This window comes from Meles meles, chromosome 13 (assembly GCF_922984935.1).
Source record: "Meles meles chromosome 13, mMelMel3.1 paternal haplotype, whole genome shotgun sequence".
In the NCBI taxonomy this organism is placed as follows: domain Eukaryota; kingdom Metazoa; phylum Chordata; class Mammalia; order Carnivora; family Mustelidae; genus Meles; species Meles meles.
The window spans coordinates 17113965-17138323 of record NC_060078.1 but is presented as its reverse complement, the minus strand read 5'-3'; the positions used below and the strand labels follow the sequence as shown (position 1 = coordinate 17138323).

The 24359-nt window shown below is 39.9% G+C and overlaps 1 pseudogene; it reads right to left on the bottom strand.

Moving 5' to 3' along the window:
* Window positions 1–23524: 23524 nt before the first annotated feature.
* LOC123955637 lies at window positions 23525–24103 on the bottom strand (annotated as a pseudogene).
* Between the last annotated feature and the right edge of the window lie 256 nt (window positions 24104–24359).

The following is a 24359-nucleotide window of genomic DNA, read 5'->3' as shown; positions in this document are numbered from 1 at the left end:
AAATGTATTGTAAATTTCATGAAACTCAACTACTTACATGTAGAATTATAACATAATGGGAAAGCTGCCTTTTTTCCCAATATATTTGACATAGAATGTTGTTTCCAAATCACTAAGCAAAACAGGAGTTTATTAGGTATACCAGAGTATTGACTTAATCAATTAGATTATCTCCTGAAAGGCAAGTATGATGAACTTATGTACAGGTGAGCTCTATTCCTTTTTAGAATGGGACATGTTCTAGTTGCTAAAGCATAACATTGTTGGCCAACGAGATCCAGAGGGAAGATTTGTACCCAGAGAACATGGTAGAATTTGATACGGAATTTGTAGTAAAGGTACTACACCGCATTTGGGATGTTGTTTGAAATGCCTTTCATTTACATGTGGTCATTTAACAGGATTTGGGTTTTCATCTCCTGTAAGAACTTTGTCTATAGTCCTACAGACCCCATAACTAGTAATGAAAATGTTATTTTGGTTAAAATGTTTGGTCTGTTCCAACTTATTCGATGACAGAAGATCCTGTCAACTGACTAGCACCATGAGTTTATTAATAGTGCAGGTCCTTAGTCTTCCCTTTGTAGAAGCATAGCCTGTTTCCAGGAAATATTTTCTCATTGCATCTTTATTCAGAAATCAGGATTTTCTTATTAAACCAATATGTGCATTATGCGTTAGGATATCAGGCTGACATGATGAGTCATAACTTTTCTTTTAGGTGCTATACATGTTTGGCCCATTGAAATAATTAAAATTGCCTTGGAAATGATAAATACATAAATTAAGTCTTAAAAAATTGAGATAGGAAAGTAACTATGTTTTCATTATTCAAAATAACATATTCTCCCCAAAATTCATATTATACTATATCTAGTCTAAATGAGTTTTGATGCAAGTTTTTATTGTGATATTTTCAAAAATATAAGTATGATTCTCTAGTAACAATATACAGGATCATAGATCAAAAGGTTCTATTTCTGGAGATAGAAAAATGCAGTGGCTTTAGTAATTTTAAAATTAGGACCCATCTGGTGGTTTTCATCTTCAAGGCTGTTAAATGGAACCAAATAGTTTGACTCAGAAGCAAAAGAAAATGACACATTACAGGAACATAATACTAAAAACTAAGCCAGTGAGAGGGAAGTCAAGTTGGTTAAGGACTCATGAAGAAACACAACGTTGCTCTTTTGTCACTTAGAAAGATAATACTTTCCTTTAAATTTTTCTTAATAAATATTTTAACTATTTTGTGTGTATGTGTGTGTGTGTGTGTGTGTGTATTTTTTTTTAAATTTTATATCCTACTTTCTCTTTCTTGGTGTTATTACATTTTTTTAAGAAAAAATGTTTTGGGGCTATCATTTATAAATTATGATAGCAGGACTTTTCTCCAGGTTTGGGAAGAGGCCTCCATGTCCCTTGAAACCTTCTGAGCCTGTAATGCAATGAGCACAGGTTTCAGACTCGCCACCTCTATGGCCAGTTTATAACCTGAAGCTAGTCAATGTGACCTTTCCTCCACAGAATAGAGATAATAGCAACTATGTTAGAGGCTATCCTGAAAACAGGTTGAGAAAATGTATGTTTCAGCACTTTGAAGCCCCCACAGATGTTGAGTCAAAAATGTGCATTTTAATCTCACTCTGTTTGATGCAATGAGCATCATTTATTTATCCATTCACTTATTTAATCCTCAAGACAAACTTTTGGGGTAGGTCCTGTTTTAGCTTCATGTTAATGATGAGGAAGGTAAGATAGAGATGCTGTCTGATTTGCTCAAAATCATGTAACTGGTAATTTGAATAACTTGAATTTATAAAGAAACTTGAGGATGCCTGGGTAGCTTAGTCTTTAAGTGTCTGCCTTTGGCTCAGGCTATGATCCCAGGGTCCTGGAATCAAGCAATGCATTGGGCTCCCTCCTCGGCAGGAGGCCTGTTTCTCCCTCTCCCACTCCCCGGGCTTGTGTTCCCTCTCTAATTGTGTCTCTCTCGGTCAAATAAATAAGTAAAATCTTAAAAAAAAAAAAAAGAATAACTTGAATTTATAACTCTGATCAACTGCTCTTACATATGTTCACACTGGCCAGCTGTAAGTATGGTTTCTTACATTCTCTTAATATTTAATACTGGGTTCTTCTTTGAGCTATCTGTGCCTAGAAGATACAAAAGCAGAGGCTGAATCTATTGCCAGCCAGGGAGAAAATACTTTGTGAGGGTCAGGTAAAAAGAAGGTTCTTTTTTGTCTGTCTATATGTTTGTCTTAGATAAGGAAACAGAAGAATAGTTCCCATTCTTAAATGTGTATGACCTAATGTAATGACCTTGGAAACTTGACTATGTATCCTATGAATAAATAATAAAAAAAAATGGGCTTGCATTTTAATACAAGTTTAAAATAAATTATGTACATTTATATATGTTACTGTACAAGTACACTTTATAAAACAGAAAGATGGATGAAATAAAATCCATGTAAAGGCGGGATGAAAATATTTCCTTGGTACATTCTTATGAGTCTTACCACAAGTCGTCTAAGGAGAGAGAATCTTGGGCAGGAGTGGTAAACCCAAGGCCCTCAGAGGACAATATGGCCCACCAGAAGCACTTGGTTATAAAAAGGGTTTGACAGACGTCTAAACACTGGGCCATCTCACATGGCATTGTGGATTTCTATGATATCCTGGAAACTTAGAAGACCTGGCAACACTGGTTTGCATTCCCACCCAACAACCATTGACAGAAATTGGCCCCAGTTGGCCTCCGCAGACAAACCCTGCTCCCCATCACAGCCTTGCCATCCTCATGGCTGCTTTGCGGTCATTCACTCTTTCATCTTCTTGTCCCCATAGGCACTTGAGCATAGAACCCCTGAATGAGAGAAGCAGAGTTCCTGTCCCTGTTCTACCGTGATCTATTACCAGGGTCACTTTGAGCAAGTCCGTGTGTATGATTTTTTCAATTTACATGGAAACCTAGCACATCATTCTTTCAATATGACTTCTTGGTGCACTCACTGGCCACTAATATCTCACTCAGTTTCTTTACTTGTTGCAGGATTGTAAAGAAAAGCAAAGGGTTGAAAATGAAATGTGTCCCAATGCTTTGCAAGACAGATGTGGTTAAAATAGATAGTCTATCTTTGGTCTCATTTGGCATAGTCAATCTCCTTTTGCTCCGCCAGAAAGCAATTTCTACTGTAATGAGGGGTTTTTCTATTTGATTGTATAAAACAAAGGCCCATTGAAATTTTCATGTAGGACATTAACAACTAGTGTGCCCGCTTAAATTGTCATAAAACAACACACACTTGAGGCACCTGGAGGACTCAATCGGTTAAGCCACTGAATCTTGGTTTTGGCTCAGGTCATGGTCTCAAGGTCATGTGGTCGAGCCCCATATCAGAAGGGAGTCCACTTGGGATTCTCTCCCTCTGCCCCTCCCACTTTTCGTGTACTCTCTCTAAATAAATAAACTTTTAAAAACAAAACAATGTATACTTTGTCATTGAACTAGGCTATAGACCACATAAATTTAGTATCTTAAACTGTTTAACTTTTGCTACACTCATGAGGTCTCAGTGTTTAACAGGGCATGGTTCTGGCATCATCAGTATGTCAGCTTTGCAACTTACTTGCTTAGAGTCACAGAAAATATTTGTTTCCTTAGAGATTGAGTAATCTCTGAAAATCCCTGTGGGAAAGAGTTACAGGGCATTGCAAAGGTGTGTTACTTTGTTAATGGAGAGTATGGCACAGGCTATTGCCTATGAAGTCATTAAGGGTTTTCTGTGCTGTGACAGCTGTGTTTACCTATCACAAATCAATGAACTTGTCCCATGTTTCCTTCCCTCTCCTGTTATTTCAGATCATCCTTGAGTGGTATTCAACAAAAGATGCTACAACAGTTTTATCTCTGGAAACTGTTAGCTTCAGGGACTGTCCTCACAGCGTTCTTCACAATCTGCTTCAGCCAGTATGACGACGGTAAGTCTGCTTGTAGTCTGACTTGGAGTGTTGACTGGGGTTTCTGTTATTAGATGCAGAATGAATCATAACACCACAGTGGATAATGCTCATTTGTAGTTCATTTTTAAAGGTTAGTGGCTGTGTGTAATAATTTACTTTAATTAAAATAATCCTACAAAAGTGGCCTCTGGATGCACCTTGTTTCTTAATAAGGATTGTGGTTTGATAGAAAATCCAGAGGAAGGCCTCCCTTTGAACACTTACTCATTATCACTAAGCAAATGTGTGATTGCTATGGGGAAAAACAGCAACAACATTAAATGCTATTTACTAACCCTTGCATAGACAGAAGCAATGGTTCAGATAAAGTTTAAGAATACAAAATACACCAAAATTTCCTATAAGATAAGATCTCTGAAGAGGTCAAAAGTAGACATTTTAGGTGATTTTACTGTTAGCACTTTTAACTGGGTATTATGTTATTTCATCCAGCACCATTTTATCTGGAAAGAAAAAAAATGGTAAAAGACTTGACATTAGAGTTTGTAAGATATTTGCTAACAGTAATTCAGGCACTTTAGAAAGAAATGTTAGTCATCAGGCTCCTAATGGACCATTTAACACATTCTGTCTGCAGGGTCCTGAATGCGCATATCCTCGATACTTGAATATTAGAGGGATCTGGCTTTGAATACCATGTAATAAGAGTTAGGATATATATAATACTTTAGGTTCAATAGAAGGAAGAAAGGGACAAATGTATCCACTATGTAGAAAATTGAGCTTTATTTTTCCTTTGCATCGTTTTTACCCTACCTTTGTTCAGCATTTGGGGTTCCCAGCCAGAGGCGAGCAGACCCTCTTGACCCCTGTTGCCCTGTTATCTGGTTGCACTTAGTGGCAGCAAAGAATGGGATCCATATTAGTTGTTATGCTTTGCTTGGCTAAATTGAATGATCTGAAGATAGATGAATCGATTTGTCTTTATCACAAACAAAATTCAAATTGCACCCATATTAAGACATTCTTACTCCTTGGAAGTAATAGTTTCTATTTTCTATTCTTTCTATTTCTATTTTTCATAGTTAGAATAATACAACTCTTTGGAGACTTGCAGAATAATTAACAACAGCAACTATTTTCATATAGTCAATAGCCTAATTCCTTGAAAAGTGTTAGTAATTAGTGCATTGCTTGCTTTAAGTGTGTCTGAGCTCAGTGCTCATATTGTTGCCATTTCTGATGATCACAAATCTACATTCTAAAAAAAAATGTTTAAGTGTCATGATAAATAAATAAGGTAACTGCTACTTTGAAGCAAAAATAAAAATCAATGAAACTTAGAAGAGCATGACTTTCTATTAAAAGGATGTATTTTAAATTTGCCCCAGGAAGGGAGCCTGGTGGCTCAGTGGGTAAAACATTCTGCCTTCTGCTCTGGTCATGATCTCATGGTCCTGGGATCGAGCTCTGTGTCAAGCTCCCTGTTTAGGGGAAGTCTACTTCTCCCTTTGCCCCTCCCCCTGCTTATGCTGGCTCTCTCTCTTCTCCCCCCTTGCCTCTCAAATAAATAAAATCTTAAAAAAAAAGGAAGAAAAAATAATTTTGCCCCAGTAATAGATGACAAATCTGTATTGATTGTTATCTATGTCATAAGGCATTCTATTTTTATTCATATTTAGTGTTCACACTGAACAGGGTAGATTTCACTGTCACTGCTCACATTAGAAGGACACAGGCCCGGTACTTTTCAGCTATGTAATTAAGGTTATCAGAGGAAATGACTCCTGGTTTAACTTGGAATGCTGTAGATTGGTTTTCTTTTTTTTTTTTCCCATTTTATTTATTTTTTTAGCGTAACAGTATTCATTGTTTTTGCACAACACCCAGTGCTCCATGCAAAACGTGCCCTCCCCATTACCCACCACCTATTCCCCCAACCTCCCACCCCTGACCCTTCAAAACCCTCAGGTTGTTTTCCAGAGTTCATAGTCTCTTATGGTTCGCCTCCCCTTCCAATTTTTTTTTTTTAATAAACATATAATGTATTTTTATCCCCAGGGGTACAGGTCTGTGAATCGCCAGGTTTACACACTTCACAGCACTCATGATAGCACATACCCTCCCCAATGTCCATAGGCCCCTCCCCCTCTACCAATCCCACCTCCCCCAAGCAACCCCCAGTTTGTTTTGTGAGATTAAGAGTCATTTATGGTTTGTCTCCCTCCCAATCCCATCTTGTTTCATTTATTCTTCTCCTATCCCCCTACCCCCCCATGTTGCTTCTCCATGTCCTCATATCAGGGAGATCATATGATAGTTGTCTTTCTCCGATTGACTTATTTCACTAAGCATGATATGCTCTAGTTCCATCCACGTTGTCGCAAATGGCAAGATTTCATTTCTTTTGATGGCTGCATAGTATTCCATTGTGTATATATACCATTTCTTCTTTATCCATTCATCTGTTGATGGACATCTAGGTTCTTTCCATAGTTTGGCTATTGTAGACATTGCTGCTATAAACATTTGGGTACACGTGCCCCTTCGGATCACTATGTTTGTATCTTTAGGGTAAATACCCAGTAGTGCAATGGCTGGGTCATAGGGTAGTTCTATTTTCAACATTTTGAGGAACCTCCATGCTGTTTTCCAGAGTGGTTGCACCAGCTTGCATTCCCACCAACAGTGGAGGAGGGTTCCCCTTTCTCCACATCCTCGCCAGCATCTGTCATTTCCTGACTTGTTAATTTTAGCCATTCTGACTGGTGTGAGGTGATATCTCATTGTGGTTTTGATTTGTATTTCCCTGATGCCGAGTGACGTGGAGCACTTTTTCATGTGTCTGTTGGCCATCTGGATGTCTTCTTTGCAGAAATGTCTGTTCATGTCCTCTGCCCATTTCTTGATTGGATTGTTTGTTCTTTGGGTGTTGAGTTTGCTAAGTTCCTTATAGATTTTGGATACTAGCCCTTTATCTGATGTGTCGTTTGCAAATATCTTCTCCCATTCTGTCAGTTGTCTTTTGGTTTTGTTAACTGTTTCCTTTGCTGTGCAAAAGCTTTTGATCTTGATGAAATCCCAATAGTTCATTTTTGCCCTTGCTTCCCTTGCCTTTGCCGTTGTTCCTAGGAAGATGTTGCTACGGCTGAGGTCGAAGAGGTTGCTGCCTGCATTCTCCTCAAGGATTTTGATAGATTCCTTTCTCACATTGAGGTCCTTCATCCATTTGGAGTCTATTTTCGTGTGTGGTGTAAGGAAGTGGTCCAATTTCATTTTTCTGCATGTGGCTGTCCAATTTTCCCAGCACCATTTATTGAAGAGGCTGTCTTTTTTCCATTGGACATTCTTTCCTGCTTTGTCGAAGATTAGTTGACCATAGAGTTGAGGGTCGATTTCTGGGCTCTCTATTCTGTTCCACTGATCTATGTGTCTGTTTTTGTGCCAGTACCATGCTGTCTTGATGATGACAGCTTTGTAATAGAGCTTGAAGTCCAGAATTGTGATGCCACCCACTTTGGCTTTCTTTTTCAATATTCCTTTGGCTATTCGAGGTCTTTTCTGGTTCCATATAAATTTGAGGATTATTTGTTCCATTTCTTTGAAAAAAATGGATGGTATTTTGAGAGGGATTGCATTAAATGTGTAGATTGCTTTAGGCAGCATGGACATTTTCACAATATTTATTCTTCCAATCCAGGAGCATGGAAAATTTTTCCATTTCTTTGTGTCTTCCTCAATTTCTTTCATGAGTACTTTATAATTTTCTGTGTATAGATTCTTAGCCTCTTTGGTTAGGTTTATTCCTAGTTATCTTATAGTTTTGGGTACAATTGTAAATGGGATTGACTCCTTAATTTCTCTTTCTTCTGTCTTGTTGTTGGTGTACAGAAATGCAACTGATTTCTGTGCATTGATTTTATATCCTGACACTTTACTGAATTCCTGTACAAGTTCTAGCAGTTTTGGAGTGGAGTCTTTTGGGTTTTCCACATATAGTATCATATCATCTGTGAAGAGTGATAGTTTGACTTCTTCTTTACCAATTTGGATGCTTTTAATTTCTTTTTGTTGTCTGATTGCTGAGGCTAGGACTTCTAGTACTATGTTGAATAGCAGTGGTGATAATGGACATCCCTGCCGTGTTCCTGACCTTAGCGTAAAAGCTTTCAGTTTTTCTCCATTGAGAATGATATTTGCGGTGGGTTTTTCATAGATGGCTTTGATAATATTGAGGTATGTGCCCTCTATCCCTACACTTTGAAGAGTTTTGATCAGGAAGGGATGCTGTACTTTGTCAAATGCTTTTTCAGCATCTATTGAGAGTATCATATGGTTCTTGTTCTTTCTTTTATTAATGTGTTGTATCACATTGATTGATTTGCGGATGTTGAACCAACCCTGCAGCCCTGGAATAAATCCCACTTGATCGTGGTGAATAATCCTTTTAATGTACTGTTGAATCCTATTGGCTAGTATTTTGGCGAGAATTTTTGCGTCTGTGTTCATCAAGGATATTGGTCTGTAGTTCTCTTTTTTGGTGGGATCCTTGTCTGGTTTGGGGATGAAGGTGATGCTGGCCTCATAAAATGAGTTTGGAAGTTTTCCTTCCGTTTCTATTTTTTGGAACAGTTTCAGGAGAATAGGAATTAGTTCTTCTTTAAATGTTTGGTAGAATTCCCCTGGGAAGCCGTCTGGCCCAGGGCTTTTGTTTGTTTGGAGATTTTTGATGACTGTTTCAATCTCCTTACTGGTTATGGGCCTGTTCAGGTTTTCTATTTCTTCCTGGTTCAGTTGTGGTAGTTTATATGTCTCTAGGAATGCATCCATTTCTTCCAGATTGTCCAATTTGTTGGCGTAGAGTTGCTCATAGTACGTTCTTATAATTGTCTGTATTTCTTTGGTGTTAGTTGTGATCTCTCCTCTTTCATTCATGATTTTATTGATTTGGGTCCTTTCTCTTTTCTTTTTGATGAGTCTGGCCAGGGGTTTATCAATCTTATTGATTCTTTCAAAGAACCAGCTCCTAGTTTCATTGATTTGTTCTATTGTTTTTTTGGTTTCTATTTCATTGATTTCTGCTCCGATCTTTATGATTTCTCTTCTCCTGCTGGGTTTAGGGTTTCTTTCTTGTTCTTTCTCCAGCTCCTTTACGTGTAGGGTTAAGTTGTGTACTTGAGACCTTTCTTGTTTCTTGAGAAAGGCTTGTACCGCTATATATTTTCCTCTCAGGACTGCCTTTGCTGTGTCCCACAGATTTTGAACTGTTGTGTTTTCATTATCATTTGTTTCCATGAATTTTTTCAAATCTTCTTTAATTTCCTGGTTAACCCATTCATTCTTTAGAAGGATGCTGTTTAGTCTCCATGTATTTGGGTTCTTTCCAGCTTTCCTCTTGATTGAGTTCTAGCTTCAGAGCATTGTGGTCTGAAAATATGCAGGGAATAATCCCAATCTTTTGATACCGGTTGAGACCTGATTTGTGACCCAGGATGTGATCTATTCTGGAGAAGGTTCCATGTGCACTAGAGAAGAATGTGTATTCTGTTGCTTTGGGATGAAATGTTCTGAATATATCTGTGACGTCCATCTGGTCCAGTGTGTCATTTAAGGCCTTTATTTCCTTATTGATCTTTTGCTTGGATGATCTGTCCATTTCAGTGAGGGGAGTGTTAAAGTCTCCTACTATTATTGTATTATTATTGATGTGTTTCTTTGATTTTGTTATTAATTGGTTGATATAGTTGGCTGCTCCCACGTTAGGGGCATAGATATTTAAAATGGTTAGATCTTCTTGTTGGACAGACCCTTTGAGTAGGATATAGTGTCCTTCCTCATCTCTTATTATAGTCTTTGGCTTAAAATCTAATTGATCTGATATAAGGATTGCCACCCCAGCTTTCTTCTGATGCCCATTAGCATGGTAAATTGTTTTCCACCCCCTCACTTTAAATCTGGAGGTGTCTTCACGTCTAAAATGGGTTTCTTGCAGGCAACATACTGATGGGTTTTGGTTTTTTATCCATTCTGATACCCTGTGTCTTTTGATTGGAGCATTTAGCCCATTAACATTCAGGGTAACTATTGCGAGATATGAATTTAGTGTCATTATTAGCCTGTAAGGTGACTGTTACTGTATATTGTCTCTGTACCTTTCTGATCTACTACTTTTAGGCTCTCTCTTTGCTTAGAGGACCCCTTTCAATATTTCCTGTAGAGCTGGTTTGGTGTTTGCAAATTCTTTCAGTTTTTGTTTGTCCTGGAAGCTTTTGATCTCTCCTTCTATTTTCAATGATAGCCTAGCTGGATAGAGTATTCTTGGCTGCATGTTTTTCTCGTTTAGTGCTCTGAATATATCATGCCAGCTCTTCCTGGCCTGCCAGGTCTCTGTGGATAAGTCTGCTGCCAATCTAATATTTTTACCATTGTATGTTACAGACTTCTTTTCTCGGGCTGCTTTCAGGATTTTCTCTTTGTCACTAAGACTTGTCAATTTTACTATTAGGTGACGGGGTGTGGACCTATTCTTGTTGACTTTGAGGGGGGTTCTCTGCATCTCCTGGATTTTGATGCTTGTTCCCTTTGCCATATTAGGGAATTTCTCTCCAATGATTCTCTCCAATAGACCTTCTGCTCCCCTCTCTGTTTCTTCTTCTTCTGGAATCCCATTTATTCTAATGTTTTTTCGTCTTATGGTGTCACTTATCTCTCGAATTCTCCCCTCATGGTCCAATAGCTGTTTGTCCCTCTTTTGTTCGGCTTCTTTATTCTCTGTCATTTGGTCTTCTATATCACTAATTCTTTCTTCTGCCTCATTTATCCTAACAGTGAGAGCCTCCATTTTTGATTGCACCTCATTAATAGCTTTTTTTATTTCAACTTGGTTAGATTTTAGTTCTTTAATTTCTCCAGAAAGGGCTTTAATATCTCCAGAGAGGGTTTCTCTAATATCTTCCATGCCTTTTTCGAGCCCGGCTAGAATGTTCAGAATCGTCATTCTGAACTCTTGATCTGACATATTACCAATGTCTGTGTTGATTAGGTCCCTAGCCTTCGGTACTGTCTCTTGTTCTTTTGTTTGTGGTGATTTTTTCTGCCTTGTCATTTTGTCCAGATAAGAGGATATGAAGGAGCAAATAAACTACTAAAAGGGTGGCAAAGACCCCAGAATAATGCGCTGTAGCCAAGTCAGAAGAGACCCTTAATTGTGGGGGGAAAAAGGGGATAAAAACAGGTTCTGAAAAAAAAAAAAAAGAAAAAAAGAAAAAAAAAGAAAAAAATTTAAAAAATAAAACAAAGAAAAAATATAAAAAAGAAAGAAAAAAATATATATATTTAGATAAACTAGTCAAAAAACGTTAAAAAAGAAAAGGGTAAAAGTTTTAAAAAATTTAGCAGAAGAAGAAAAAAGAAAAAAGAAAAAAAAATTGAAAAAAGAAAAAAAAAAATTGAAGTAGCCGCAAGACTAAAGAATCATGGGGAGAAAGCCATGAGTTCCGTGCTTTGCTTTCTCCTCCTCTGGAACTGCGCAGCTGTCTTAGGAAATGAACCTACTTTCCTTGATAGATGAACTTCGTCCTGGCTGGATATTTTGTTGATCTTCTGGGGGAGGGGCCTGTTGTAGTGACTCTCAAGTGTCTTTGCCCGAGGCGGGATTGCACCGCCCTTACCGGCGGCCGGACTAAGTAATCGGCTCGGGTTCGCTTTTGGGAGCTTCTGTTCCCTGAACGCTTTGCTTTCCGTAGAGTTCCGGAGGACGGGAATGAAAATGGCGGCCTCCCAGTCTCTGGCCCGGAGGAGCTGAGAGCCTGGGGCCCCACTCCTCAGTGCGCCCCCAGAGGACAGCACCCAATCAATCCCGTGTCCCCAGCCTCTAGCCGCGCTCTGAGCTCACCCAGCCCGCGACCAGTTCAAGGTAACCCCGAGCTGAGAGTTCAGTCCTCGGCTCTGTCTCTGTAGCCGGCTTCTCCGTTCTAATACCTGCGAGCTCTCCGACTCTCTGACACCCCCGATCCTTCTGTGACCCTGTGGGACCTGGGGCCACGCTGACCCCGTGTGGGCTTCACCCTGGTTTAGCCTCTGGAGCAATGTCCCTCAGTGGAACAGGCTTTTAAAAGTCCTGATTTTGTGCTCCATTCCTCCGCCGCTTGCCGGGAGCCGGCCCCTCCCCCCGCGGTCTATCTTCCCGTCGTTTTAGATTCACTTCTCCGCCAGTCCTACCTTTCAGAAAGTGGTTGATTTTCTGTTTCTAGAGTTGCTGTTCTTCTTCTCTTCGCTCTCCCGTTGGATTTGTAGGTGTTTGCAATGTTTAGGTAAGCTATCGAGCTGATCTCCTGCTACCTGATGTAGTCTCAGGCTGCTACTTCTCCGCCATCTTGACTCCTCCCCTAGATTCGTTTTCTTAATAAGCTCATTTGCTTTTGCTAAGTGTGTTCCCATAGACTCCAAAATAAGATCAGGTGGCCACCTTATCATTTACTTTCTGAAGCATCGTGTAGCCTCACACCTGCCCCCTGCCTGCCTGCAGGAGGCCTGCCCCTGGGGGACTGAAGTGGGGATGGCCCCCTGCAGCCCTTGTGAGATCCCTGCTCAACCTCCTTCCACCCCCACGGACTCACTCGGCTTTCAGGAAGACAAAGGGATTGGAGCCCTTAAAGAAGCATGAATTCTGTATGCTGTCTTGTAGAAGTCTCTTCCCTTTATGTGCTTTCTCCCATCTCTTCCATCCTTGCTTCTTCCCATGTACCCCATGCCAGTGTCTCAGTCTTTTCATGAGGTACCCCACCCCCTAGGTCTTCACTTCTCTCTGACTTCCCCCAGTCAGGGAGGCTGTGGCATCACTGTTATTCAGTTGTTTAGTGATGGGTGGCTGGAAATTGTTCTTATACTTGCTATTTTTTTAAAATATTTTATTTATTTATTTGACAGAGATCACAAGTAGACAGAGAGGCAGACGGGGGATAGGGGGAACAGGCTCCCCAACGAGCAGAGAGCCCGATATGGGGCTCGATCCCGGGACTCTGGGATCATGACCGGAGTGGCTTTAACCCACTGAGCCACGCAGGCGCCCCGCTATTTTTTTAAAATTATATAAAATTGGGAGCCTACACAATGAAGGAGTAAATCAGAACTCGGAAGTAAAATTGCACTAAACTGGAATATGCAGTAAGAATTTCTTGAAGCAATGTGTTTTTAACTCAAATGCTGGGGGATGCAGGTATAGAAGATTAGATGGAAGGAAGGTAACGGTGACATCCTAAATATGATTGAATCCTGTGAGGAAAGTGAAAAATGAAAAGAATACTTTGCCTTAGTTAATAATGCTGGTTGGATTGGCCTGTTATGATAGTTGGCAACTGGTCAAATAAAGGGTGAGCAGTTTCGAATATAGAAAAATAAGGGAGAAAAAATTTAAACTACCGTAAGGCTATTAGGATAACAGTCTATTAGGATAAAAGACTAGATTTTTCTTATATGAAATAATAGGATTCTTCTGGACTTTTAATGAAAAATAGTTTCTTCTGCTTTTTTTTTTCTTTTAGGCATAAGAGAGTTATCCTGAAATAAAATATTCTGGTATTAGCCAAATGTGTAGAACTGCTTCTAAGGGAAATATATAATTATTATTTAAAATACTCTACAACACATTTTTTTCACTTGAAAACTTTGGCTAAGTTTTGAGTCTTTTCATATTTTTCACTCTGCTGGGAGAAGTTTCTAGATTCAGTAATAAAATTTGCAGACGGCCTGTTCCATAGTGGACACTTCATTTGTTTGTTGAGTATATCTAAGCAAACATTAATAGTGTCAGTGAGATTGATTGTCTTATATTAAATTTTAAAACTAAGAATTTAGCTAACTGATATAAAATAGAAGAACATAATATATTTTCAGTTAATGGCCTCTTTCTACCCATAGATAGCATTGGAATTGATAGTCTCGCTTGTGGTTTCACACATTATGAGCACTGACAAGTTTTTTTTTTAATATTTTATTTATTTATTTGACAGAGAGAGATCACAAGTAAATAGAGAGGCAGGCAGAGAGAGAGAGAGAGAGAGAGGGAAGCAGGCTCCCTGCTGAGCAGAGAGCCCGATGCGGGGCTCGATCCCAGGACCCTGAGATCACGACCTAAGCCGAAGGCAGCGGCTTAACCCACTGAGCTACCCAGGCGCCCCGAGCACTGACAAGTTTATTTGAATGGGAACGTGTGCCCTGATCCCACATTGATTGTGGGGAGTCTGGGGCAGAGGAGGGAGGAAACAGGGCCATCTGATAAAGTGTGTGTGGGATGGGGGAAAAAAACGCCTCTAAAAGATGTCTCTTATTCTAACGTGCTAGTCACAGGGAGGCAAATAAGCGAAGTTGTGTACAGGGTCTGTTAATTGATCCTGTGTTGATTTTGAGTTCATGAATGAATCCTGAAAGAGAGAGAGAGAGAAAAAGAACGGGAAAATTATGTATGGGTAATGGGTATGTTTTATTTTATGTTGTATGATTTCCTCTGCATTTTCAAATTGTCCATATTAAATCTACAATCAGGAAAAGTATCTCAGTTTAAAAAACAAACTGCAATCTGTACATTATGACTAAGTTTAAAGTCAGAGGAGTTTTAGAAGGTATGTGTACCAATGTGGGGGCGCGAGGTTTCTAGCTCTCTGTAAGAGATAGAAACATTCATTAAGTGCGAGCACGTTATGGAAACCAGCTTGCATTTATTCAAGGAAGGGTTCTCAATGGCTGTTCTGGCATTTAGCTGGAAGACAAACATCTTCTGCCTTGCTCTTGAGCTATTACATAAATCAGCACACATCTGGGACCTGAAGAGAGCTGCTCGATAAGCCCAACCAAATGAAGGGGACCCTGGTTAAAAGCCCATTGAGACACCACAGTACCTAAGCCTGTTCCCTTACAAATAAGTCACTCTTGGAACTCAAGTGGAAAGTCTCTCATAGCATTTGGTATGTGGCTAATGTTCAATTAACTGTTAATCTTTGTTGCTATTATTACTTCTCATCACTTGTAAATCATCATACTTCTTTTTTATAACCTTACATATTTATTTATAAAGGAGTACTATGTGTCTCTGTGCTTGTAAATGTGTTCTTTTTAAAATTTTTTTTTGTCTCTCCAAATTTACCAAACACCTTGAAGGCTTTGTTAAATTACACTTCATTCTGAAAAGTATCTATGACTATGTTCTCTCCTTGGAGAGCTTCCTGGCCCATGTGAAATGGGGGGTTGTAGGGGAGGAAGTTGGAGGAGTGTTTCCAGGTTCATTTTCATGCTTTCTGTTCTGTAATCTGTGGAAGGTCAATGAGGAGATATGCATGCCGGTCTGTTAAGAGTGTGACCATCTAAGGTCTGAGGCCAAGCCCGGAAACTTTGTTTTCCTCAGTGACTTTGCCTCATGCTAATTAATCTTAGAAGAGAATGGCTGATAAATTACAATGCTGATAATATAATTATAAGGAGATTCTGTCAAATGAGCTGAAACACTTGAGTTTCCAAGCAAAGCGGGTTCCTACTTGAGATGCCTCAAAGAAAGGAGAGTTGGTTTAGTAAAGGGAACAGCTATGCCAGAGCAGTGGGATGGTCTTAATGGCTCCTATTCCAAGGCTTTTCCAGACTGTCAAGAGGACGCTGCCATAGCACTATACCCACATCACGGGCTGCAGTGGGACCCCCCTGTCTGCCAGGATCACGCTGGACATCTCTCAAAAATCCCATATCCCCTGAGTATTCTATTTCTAAGTGTAATGCATGTGGTCTTCTTGACAACATTATCTTTCTCTGGACATAGTATTGTGCAACTGTTTCTCCTAGTTTCTTTCAGTTATAATCAAATTAAGCTAAAGATGATTACTGAAGATTCTAAGTAGTTTTCAATGAGCTATGTTGTCTGTGAAACATCTTCATCCCTCATTTAAGGCAGCATTCATAGAAAGTGAGCAAATACATGTGCACACACACATATCTACCTGTATAATACACATTATAATACACATTTCAGACGAACTAGAGCATGCATTCTTATGCAAGTTTTTCACATCATATGTTAATAAACATCTTTTTGTTTGTAATTTATTTCATCTGACAGTATTTGTTTTCGTTCTGGGTCAAAAGCTTGGCTGTGTCCTCTCTTTAGATTATACCCACAGCTGCATTTCTTGTCCCCTCTTTTCTGACGATGAGTCATCACATGGGTCCTTATTAAGCACTCCCCCCACCCCCAGGACTTTGTTTTAGAGTAAAGGTTTGAAAAACATACACCTCTTTATGTAGTTTGTTTCAGCAACAATTGTCCAGTTAGCAAGTTCAGATAAAAACGCTAAGCTCTGACCTTGTGCTGAGAAGGATTACTTCTGTGGCTTTTGTATACTCTAGTAATTGGCTCACTTAAAGTCCATCTGTATACTCTGCAGAGCCAGAGAGCTAAATAACTGGGGGGAGGGAGGGACTCTGATAAAGAGAAGACCAATTATTATACTTAGAAGATTCTTTTTCTACTCACCTGTGCCCACCTATGCGCTCTCGCTTGCGTGCGCACTCTCTCTCTCTCTCTCTCACACACGTTATTTCCTAGATAACTTGGAATTGCTAAGTACTAATACTTCAGATGCCCCATTTGTCCTGTGAAGAGAGGGAAAAGAAGGGAAAGGTCTAATTCAGTGTCCTAGCGCTTCAGACTAAAATAATGGTAACTGGTAAGGTGGATACTTCCCTGCAGGGTTCTAACACCTGAAAACTGGAACCTATTGAAAAATAAAGTACTCATATCCTAATTGCATGAAAGGCATGAAAGGCTGAACTCATTTTAAGTATCCTTAGTAGACACTGAGATTGAGCAAAAATGTCACCGTAACCCTGCATGGTTTCAAGTCATCAGTGACGCATACAGCTCATGGTACGGTGGTTTTTCTTAGTTGGGTTTTTTCCTGTCAAATCTCTCCTGTTACCACCACTTCTCCACCAATTCCCTTAAGCTCTACAATTTGCTTTTTCTCACAACCCTACTAAAACTGTGCTCTCTGAAGCTCCACCAGCCACTTTCTTGGACAAATCCTATAATCTACCATTTTAGCAAGCAGCCCTATTGATCCACCTTCCTTGCAACTTTGTTTTTCTTGGAGGTTCTTTTTACTGACTTTTTGTACATATCAGCCTCCTTCTTCTTCCTGGTGAACATTCTACCTCTTCCTTTTTTGTGGTTTTGAAAGTATCCCACTCTTATTTATATTTCCATAAGGAGCTATATTTTTTAATGAATTAGTTTTGAATTTTTTGACAGTGTGGTCATTCTCTACCCTCCTTCTCTTGCACAGAATATTCCTCTCCCTTCACTCCCTCTGCACATACAGTCACGTTGCCTTGGTCCACATGTTCTGAATCACTTATTTGTTAACATTTTATTGTCCCTCTCCCTCTGCCCCCCTCAAATAAATAAATAAAATCTTTTAAAAATCAAGGCAGTATCTTCATCCAAGTGTAATAATGACAGTGATAGTCAATGTGCAATGTGATCTGTGTATGAATAGAATTAAGTGCAGTGTCTGGGTTTTGGGGGAATACCAGTGGAAAATTTGCTGAAGAATTCAGGGTAGACATAGTAAGAAACTATTCACAGGACAGATTTTGAGTTTCCAAGTTTAGGAACTTGAGGACCATATAATTTGAGAAAGCAATGTGGTGCACTGAGCTGGCATTCTGGTTTTCAGACGTGTACAGGTCTCTTGGCACAACACCAGGGATTGTGGGTGCTATATCGTGATTTTATTCAGGAGATATTAGGCATTAATGTATCCGAAGGTAACAAAACAGCATGTGTTTGTGATCACTATCTGTCCTGAGTTCATCTGTGTGCTCGTCCCATTCATGGAACTCCAGCTGACCACATCCCCAGTCTGTTTTTGTTTTGTGTGTGTGTGTGTGTATGTGTGTGTGTGAGAGAGAGACAGGCAGACAGACAGATGAACAGAGACAGAGACAGAGAAAGGGAGAGATACCCCTAGAAGCTATTTCTCAATGTTTGTAGTGCTCAGTTTTTGCAACTGACTGTATTAATACCGTGCCTTCTCAGACACTGTTCTGTTCCTACGTATTTGCATACACACCATCCGTCATATTCAACAAGTTCTTTGAAATCAGGAAGCGTATCGACATTTATGTTATGTATAAACCATTATCTCTTAACAATAACCACAACATTTATTTAGTATTTACTAACCAAGTCTCCAGGTACATTGCATTCCTTAGTTTAATTTTCAGGAGAACTCCAGGAGGTCATGGAGGTGATATAAACAACCACGTAGCAGTTCTCTTCTATTCCTCCCTAACCCCAGGTCATGAGGCTCTAGTGGCATGAAGAGGTGAACTTGCTTCCCGGTTTGATATAACTAGGAGGGTACAAAGCCCAAACCAGACCTTTTCCTTAGGTCCGTGTGTAGTCACTAGCCTCTGGGCTATTTTATCATGACATCAGAATCTAATATTCCCTTCCAGATTTTACTCAGATTCTGTTTATTCCTTGATACTAACTTATTCATTATTCTTTGATGTTGTTACTAATGACAATCAAAATTAAACATGGAACGTTGGTCAAAGGGTCTAGACTTCTGGGTACAGAGGAACAAGTTCTGGGGATCTAATATCCAGTATGGTGGTGACCATTACTAACACTATAGTGTGTATTTGAAATTCACTGAGATAGGAGATATTGACTGGTCTCACCATGGCAAAACAGAGAAACACATGCATCGATCCACAAATACACAGCCAAGTAAATACATAAATAAGATAGCTGTGCAGGTTGATGGCTTGTGTTATTTGGGTTGATTATGGCCATCATTTTGCAATGGGTAAGTATCCAGACACCACACCATGCTCCTTACATAGGTAAAATTTTTGTCAATTACACTGCAATCAAGTTGAAAAAAAATAATACCTCTCTCCCCCCTTTATATTCTAACATATCATCTAACATTTGTTTTATGTTGAGATTATAAATTGCTGAAGACAGAAACTGTCTCATTTACTTTTCTCAGCCCTTGACAGAATGACCCAATTAGAGGTTATTGAAATAAGTAAACACTGAAATTAGAGAAAATATTAGAGAGATGAAATGTCTCTTTCAACAACGTAGGGCAGGATGATGAAGTTCAAGAAGAGCAACTAGGGTTCAAACAGCAGTTCAGAGACATAGTTAATGAGCGTTTGATTTCTTTGGCATTGCTCAACATTGATGCGGGGACAAAAACAATCCATAGACACTTGTGCTGGGGAGATGCTGCCCACAGCTAGGTATTTTTGGTTTGTTTGTTTCTGTTTTTGTGGGATTTTTGCATCCTGTTGAGAAACCTGTTTAGGCAAGCTCTGTATGTATATATGTGTGATTTTTGAGAGATTCAGCTGTCATTGACAGCATCATAGCGTGTCACTGAGCCAAGTCCATGGAAAACTCAAACTGAACCCATCCTTCCCTCTGGTGTGCTTCCTGCCTGTCTTTTCTCCGGTTCTCAGCCGCCCTTCTGGGCATTTGTTCACAACATCGGTGGATCCCACAGTGGCACTGATTCCTGGATCAGCAGCCCAGCTCATGCCACTAATCTTTTCTGCTCATGTAAGACCTTCTACTGCCCCTCAGGGCCACTCAATTAGACTGTTCAGTGATGACTGTCCTGCTACTCTGAGTTTATTAGGTGTCTCTGTTGAACACATGGAATACTGATGAGCTTTCTTCAGACTGAGCCTGAGACTGGGTGCAGACAAGGCTGTGCCAACTCCACACTGCATGGGGCTAGATCCAGCCCTGGGCCATGGCAGCTCTGCTGGGTACACGGGAGGCACTTGGGATGCCTCCCCCGCAGGGAAAAGAAGACAGCATTTAAAAAAATATTGATAATGCATTGTGTGCATTATATTCATTCATCCGTTTGTCTATTCAGGTAGAGCAAGCATATGCAACTTCTATTATGTGCACATCGGATTTCTGTTAATCACAACCAAGTGATTGCTGAGTGCCAGGTGCATACATACTACACACTCGAGTTACACTGCTTATATACATACAATACACATGATATGTGTGTGTATGTGTGTGTGTGTGTGTGTTTAGATAGGTTGCCAGTGCTATAGAGAAATACAATCTTTGCAAAGAGCCAGATTTCTAGAAGAGCAAGAAGAAAAAAGGAATATTCAGCAAAGTATATATTCTCTTGTTCAATTCATTTAAACTGCACAAGAACCCCATGAGATAAATTCTATTATTATTCCTATCTTACGGATGAAGAAATTGAAGCTCTATGGATAGCAAACTGTCTTGGTTCAGGTCATGGGTCTCCTACATCTGAGGGCTATGATCCTACTTCAGGCAGCATGGCTCAAACTGGCACAGCCTGAACTACTGTGTTTCAAAGCCTTAGGACAGAGTGCTACAGGACTCAAGAAAGTTGGATAATATAGACCCTGATCCATGGAACCTTAGAGAATCATGGCGCCATGATCAACCACTATTGTCCATTTATTCAATATATATGTATTAACATCTCTGATGTGCCAGCTTCTTGCTAAGTTCTGGAGATGAAAACATCAATAAGATACATTTTTTGGACCTCATGAATGCTACAGCCTAGTTCGTACAGAACATCAATACAAGGAACAAACAGATTACAAGTATAAGTCAATATACTATAGGTTGTGAAGGGCAGGAGTTAAAAGGATATCATTCTTTGAAGTGTGCCGAAGTCTGCGAAAGTCCTAGAAAGATTTTTAGGGTGAGATAGTTTTGAGTTACTTGGAAAACGAGTGACAAGCTGCAATAGATTCAAACCTGATACATGATGCATTGTGTGTGCAGTCTGAGCGAAGGGGAACGTGGGAGGATTAACAGAGGATACTCATTGGTGGTGTGCGGAGATGGAAGGAGTGGTTAAAGCACAGGTTTGGGAGTCAGACAGACCTTCTCCAACTTCTGACACAATCAATGCAGGCATTTTGATGAGTGATGTAACCTCCCTCAGACTCAGATCTCCATCTCTTAAACAAGGGTAATGCTAGCTTGACTGGACTGCTGGTGGAATTAACTGACGTGATGTGTGTGAATGGCTCACGAGGCTTCCCAGCATATGGGCAGTGAATAACACATGCACTTTGGTATAATATAATATTTCCATTATCCAGTTAAGGTATACTTCAGGCTTCCTCATCATTATTCAGTATTTATTTGGGTTCTGTTTGCCTGAAAATATGAATGCACACACACAATCACCTACAACATAGTAAATGGACCGCACCCTCCATAGAAAGATCATAAACCTTCACCATACTTGTTTCGGGGTACTAGACTTCTCTGTAGGGTTTCCTGCCCATGGAGCCTGTGGATTTTTTTAGCTGTGCTTATTATGGCATCTGGGAGAAGAGAAACCCAGTAAGCATTTGGCTATCTCTACCTTTTCCATAGTTTTCTCTTATTTCTCTACTGCCTTCAACTCTGTCAGTTTTGAATAGCTCCTTTTTATGTACAGGAACTTCCTTTAGTTCCTTCTACCTACTCTTTCTTTGTTTTTGTTTTTGTTTTTGTTTCAGTGTTCCAGGATTCATTGTTTATGCACCGACCTTCTTCACTCTTGGGATATAGTACTCATCGCTTTCTTCTTTGTGTTTTGTTTCCTACATTTCCCCAACCCTCTCCTCCGTCCTTATTTGTTCTCTTTCCTGTTTCTTTGTCTTCTCTCTGTCTCTCTCTCCCTCTCTCTCTCTCCTCCCCTTGCCCTCTCACTCTCCTTCCCTCTCCTTCGCTCACCCTTCTCCCCTCTCCTCTCCTAGAACTTCCTCTAGTCTTGTTATCTTTCTCCCTCCCTGTAGATAATTTACATTCCAGAAAGTACAACAAGCACTTTCTTGGCTTTAGTCACTTCATATTCCTAACAGTTTGGTCTACATTTAAAAGGTAATCTCAACTGGCCTTTCAGTCTCATTTGTTGCAGAAAAGAATTAGGATAGCATCTTAGAGAAAAAGAAAGAAAAAACTCCCAGAGCGCACACACTGCAATACCTCTAAAGTTTCCTTCTATTATCAAATGAGTGCCTTAGAAGAGATGCCATCCGATTTCATTTCCAATGATACTGAAGTTTGAAAACATTTTCAATTGCATCTCTAAATTTGTCAGATTTCAATTCAAACTAGGACCTTTGCCAAATAGCATCTGTGAAATTATCAATTCCAAGGAAGTTCATTTAAATATGTAAAGTGAGATATAGTCTGGGGGGGGTGGGAAACAACAACAACAACACTGGACTCCTTAGTGACCTGTGGGCATTGGACCTGAGCCCACACAGGCAGTTGGTACTGGTCACTGAGAGCTCCCCAGCTCCCTCCCATCTGACAACAGAAGTCCCTTTTCTCAGCCAGGTTAACTGTGGCTTTGGGAGCAGATCTCCCAAAATGTGTGACGTTTGAAGGCAATCATAATGTATTTCTGTTTGTCGTATATTAAGTGCTTCATTCCATAACATACACCCCCTCACACATGCATACACACAAACACACACACACAAGCTAACTTATGTAATCAAATCATGTGAAAATCAGCTTCTACTTACTGAAAAGTCTTCAAAAGTTTTCCAAGAGCTATGGTGGCGCTGACGTTAAAAGAGACATAATGCAAACAGCCTTGCAAAAAAACTCTTGAATTCTGGATTTTCTACAAACCTGATCCCATCGCTAGAGATTACTGCAAGGAACAACTGGCCAGTGATGGCACTGCTGATAAGAATAACTAGAAACTGGGGTGCCTGTGTTCCTCAGTGGGTGAAGCACCCAACTCCTGGTTTCTTGATCTTAGGGTCATGGGATCGAGGCTCCCCATCAGTCTCTGTGGGGAGTTGCTTGAAGAGTCTCTCCCTCTGCCTCTCCCTGCACGCTCTCTGTCTCTCAAATAAATAAATTAATTCAAGAAAAATGAATAACTAGAAACTTATGAGAAAGCACTTCAAAAACAGAGAATGTTCAACCACATTCCCTCAAGATAGTGAGTTGTCAAATAGGGAAGTGTCAGATAATGGTACTCCTTGTTGACCTGGCAGAATGCAGGGTGATATGAAATACTGCAATTTAAGATTGCTTACATGTTTTGGTAGAGTAAATAAATAATGAATAGGTTTTTTTTTAAATCAATGACTCAGAATATGAAAAACATATTCAGTCGGGTTTGGAAACAACTGAATATCAGTCAGAATTTTATGCTTATGTGATTCCTACACCGTATCTTCTTTCTTTCTTTTTTTTTTTTCTTAGTTCAAGTTTAGCAACAACAATGAAAGATCAAAAGTGATGCCCCACTACTGTACAGTTCAGTCAGCCTGCCCCAGAGCACAGCTTAGGCCATTCTCTCCAGAGGAAGAAAATCTGGCCTCCTCAGCTCCTACAGGAAGGGCCTGTCCTGTCCCATACCACACCTGCACTGAGTCTAAAGTCTTGTGTTTTAACATGGATAATAGTACCAAAGAGATTTTTCATGGCCGCCTATGGCAGCTTGGCCCTAAAATGGCCCAGGGTTCACTTCTGCTTAGAGAAGTATTCTTTGCCTTTGGGACAGCAGGCTTGATGGTATCACTGCCCGCCTTCTAGCCAGCTGGGCACACTTCCCCATGCTTTTCAGGAAACTCAACTAGTCTGACTCTCAACCACAAAGCGACCAGCAGGGAGGTCTTCACAGCGATCTGTGGAAGGATGCCTTTTATCATCAATGATAAAGATGCAGGAGAGGTCTTCATCAGCCTTTAGGACTCCATAGTCCTGAGCGATGGTACACTTGGGGTGTGAAATAAGGGAATGTTTACGGGTCCCCGTCCTCCTTGTTTCTTGGGTGTGTTGATCTACACCAGGTGACGGAAACAAGAACCCACAGAAGTACCAATCACTTGACACTTGACTTTCTTAAATCTTTCTGCCCTGTTACTGGAAGCAATGATCTCTATGGGGGCACACAAAGATAAAGTCAAGAGTCAAAAAGAACACAGCATGTTTTCCTTTGTAGTCAGAGAGACTGATGTCTTTGAACGGGCCATCTAGCATAACAGTCTTGGCTTTGAAGTTGGGGACAAGATGCTCAATTTTGGCATTTCCTGAAGACATCTTTCTATTGGCAGATTTGAAACGGAACACACCAAAGACCAGTCAGGAAGAAGACCTCTACACCCATTTAAAATTTAAATTTTAAATGGAATTTTTTGGGACTATTACAAAGATATATTGCTGTAACAGGGGGGTGGGGAGTCTGTATACATACGTACATACATATGTACATAATTCATTATCTTCAGTGAAAGATGTAGAGGAGCAAATGAATTTCAAAAGTAGGCACAAAGGGAAAACTACATTCTAACTTCAC